Here is a 3,818-nt window from a genome sequence, read left to right on the forward strand (position 1 = left end):
AAAAAAAAAAACTTTACAAAACAAAAAACGGGGTGGTGGTTACGGCACTGGATCCCACATGGCCGACTCTCGTTTGAGTCTGAGACCCAGCAGCCCGAAAAACATGTCGGTCGTGTGTGTGCACGTGCACCCCAAATCCTGAGGAGAATGGAGGAAGAGGACTTGTCATCCCCCTGGGGGGTGATTTCCCACTTTCCCTTTCTCTGTGTCTCTCTCTCAGAGCGCACGTACCTTATGGCAAAAAATAAATAAATAAATAAAAGAGGGGGAGACAGAGGGGCAGAGCGGGGTGCTCGTCGGCTTCTCAGAACTTGCAGCGCAGAACTGAGCGGGCCCACGTTAAATATATCAGTCGGTCAACACGGCCACCCGCAGCCTCACCAACGCCTATCTGGCATTTGGTCCTAAGTAGGAGTGAGGGCCTGACGCGGCTCCCACATGCACGAACCTTAGGAATGTTCCGGAGTGGAAGAAGCCAGACCCCAAATGACGCAGACTGTAGGATCCCGTCTTGGGGTCACCCAGCTCTGACAAGCCCAGGCAGCCTGACAATGGTCAAGGAGGTTGAGAACAGCAGGTTGTGGGTGAGGGGCCTGGGAGTGACTGCCTGTGGATAGTGTTTCTTTGTGGGGAAGATGGAAAGTTCTGGAATTGCACAGTGATGGTGGCTGCCAGCAGTGTGAGAACCTCAGTCCACCCCCACTTACCAGACCCGAGGGTGGACTCTCGCCTGTGCCGTGACCGCTGCAGAGTGAGGGACAGTCCAGGGCCCAGCAGGACAGAGCTGTGGGTGTGCCGGGAGAGGAAGCAGGAGGCGGGTGGTCATCGTCATTGTTTTTTAAGAATTATTTTATTTAACTTCATTTATTTATTTTTGATTTTGACCAGAGAGGGACAGAGTGAAAAAGCAGAAAGAGAGAGAACAAGTGAGAAAGCAAGCCGCCAGGTCTGGGACTCGAACCCCAGTCGACCATGTGGGAACCCTAAACCACCATGCCACTTGCTGTGAAAGATCACTCCACTACCTTAGTGGCTCTGAAGGTCCCAGTGGCTTCTGTGTACAAAGCAGGGCTACGAATCCGGTCCCCAGTGGGCCACACCTGCACGGCTCTGGCAGTTCGGGTCCTCCCAGGTCACAGTCACACCCCGCCTGACTCAGCACCCGTGTTCTCTTTATGGCCCCCTGGTTCCATCCTGTAGGACAATGGCACAGGTGGGTCAAGGCTGCAGGGGACCTTCGGTCTCTAGCCTGCCTGTACGCTGAGCCCGAGGTGCTCCCTACACTCTGTGGTCTCCGATCCACTCAACACATATCGAGCCCTATGTTCGCTTCCTGGGCCCTCTGAAATGAGGCCGCACACCTCGGCTGCTTCACAGCACGAGAAAATGATTCTCATAGCTCGGGGGGCCAGAGGTCAATTTCAGCTCCATCATCACGTGGGGTTGACCTCACGTGTCCGTGTGTGCATGTGGTCACCAGTCACAGCAGATTAAAGGCTCAGCAATGACCCTGTGATGTGACCTCATCTTAACTAAATACAAAGGGTCTTTTTTTTTTTTTTTTGAGAGGTTTTCGCTATAGGGTGTGTGCGCTCGACAGACAGAGACATAGAGACAGAAGGCGAGAAATCACCCCCCAGGGGGGATGGCCACGCTGCAATCCCTTCTCCTCAGTTCTCTCGGGATCCTGGGCACGTACGCACACGCGCCTGGCGTGTGTTTCAAGCCACCGGGTCCGGGACGCGAACCGCGGTCGACTACGTGGGAGTCCAGCAACATAGCCATTACGCTAACTGCTGGTTCTCAATACAAAGGGTCTTAACAAAGTCCGCGGAGCGGCCAGGTGACGGCACAGAGATGAAACATGATGCTCCTTGTGGCCGACCACGTGGGAAGGTTGCTGGTTCAAGAACAGAGACCGCTCACTGAGCACGTACGCATGTGCCTCAAACCCCAGAAGGAGCGCTGAAGGAAGGCTGTGGGGTGATCATTCCCCACAGGGGCCGTCTTTTCCCTTCCCTTCCCTTTCTTTCTCCCTCTGGCAAGTGCACACAGGCTCTGGCAAAAAGAAAATTTTTTTTGGAAAGGTTTTTGCTATAGGGCGCATGCGCTCACCAGTAAGACAGACAGAGAAACAGAAAGCGAGAAATCGCCCCCTAGGGGGGATGGCCACGCTGTAATCCCTTCTCCTCCATTCTCCTCTCAGGATCTTGGGCACGCACGCACACGCGCCCGGCGTGAATTTAAGCCACCGGGTCCGAGACCTGAACTATGGTCGACTACATGGGAGTTCAATGACATAGCCATTATGCCAACTGCTGGTTCCATCTGGCAAAAAATAAAAAATGTTAAGAATTATTTTATTATTTAACTTTATCCATTTATTTGTTTTAATTTGACCAGAGAGTGATGAGAGAGAGAGAGAGAGAGAAAGAGCATGAGAAGGCAAGCCACCACGTCTGGGACTTGAACCGTGGTTGGCCATGTGGGAGTCCAGCGCCCTTACCCACCATGCCACCTGCTGGTCCCATTTTAAAAAAGAAAAAAAAAGCAAAACTATACATAGATTTCAAGTTGTTTTCACTGAAATAAACTCGTACTTTGATTTCCATGAACATGGAAGTCCCCTCATATATCTGCAGCAATCCCGTTTTCAAGTAAGATCACGTTCCAGAGGTCCAGGGGTTCAGACTCCAGCGGGAACCAGAAGGACAGCGTGGGATCCGAGCAAACACAGGCTGCGCTGGGTAATGCCCAGGGCTGTGGTGGGAGGGCGCTGTCCTCCAGGAGCCTAGGATGTGCTGCTCCGTGGGCTTCCCTGGGGCCCACTGGTGAGGGCCTAGGGCAGGGCGCGTGAGGGGCTGCCAGCTTTTGCTTCCGAACCTGAACCTGCACACGTAGCAAGGAGCTTGGTAAATATTTGCCAAAAAAACGGTTGCAGTTGACGTTGGTGGCTCGCCTCCTGCTTGGACTTTGGCATCACAAAAGCTGTTGATTTCCTCCTCCAGGCAAGGCACAGCGAACCAGGGTACAGATCTGGGCCACCTCAGCACTCAGCTGAAACAGCTAAATGTGCACCACGTCCCGCGACTCCACCCAGCCCGGGAGCCAGCCTGGTGCCTGTGCAGTCGCCACCAGGGGCCTTCCGGCTGGAGATGGGCTGAGATGACCATGGAAGGGAGGTGTGAATTTTCCCCCAGGCACCCGCACCAGCTCTGGACCGTGCAAGAGTAGCCCTCGGGTCCCCTTGGCCTCCCGTGTCACTGGGACCACAGGTGCATGCCCCACACCAGGCCCTCAGGTCAGATCAGGAAGTGAACCCGGGCGTCCCCTCCAGTCCCAGCCTGCAGAGCGCAGCCTCTCAGAGGCGAGCTTCACTGCAGCTGGGCCAGTGAGCGACTTCGGAGGTGAGGTCGGAAAGGGCATTGCAGCTTCTGCCCTGGCCTCCTGGGTCTCTGGAGAAGTCCAGCTGCCATTCTGCAAGGATGCTCAAGCAGTCCCTGGGAGGCCCATGTCAAGACCAGCAGCAGTTTGCTAACCATGGAATTGAAACCGAGCAAGAACCCCCTAATTATTTTCTAGGGTTCCTGAAATATCAAGTCCATTTGCATTGTAATGGCCCAGAGTAAGGGGTAAGTCTTCAGACTTTGGTTATGCTAATGACCAACATGGACCATGAGTGAGGGCCATTGACCTCTAAAACTCTCACTTAAAGCAAAGAAGGTTTTCAGTTCAATCTGTAAGGTGCTTTGTAGACTGGAAGCTGCTGGTTGTGAGCTCAGAGACTCCAGGCTGAACGGGTCCAGACAACTGAAGAG

This window comes from Tupaia chinensis, unplaced genomic scaffold (assembly GCF_000334495.1).
Source record: "Tupaia chinensis unplaced genomic scaffold, TupChi_1.0 Scaffold000673_1, whole genome shotgun sequence".
In the NCBI taxonomy this organism is placed as follows: domain Eukaryota; kingdom Metazoa; phylum Chordata; class Mammalia; order Scandentia; family Tupaiidae; genus Tupaia; species Tupaia belangeri.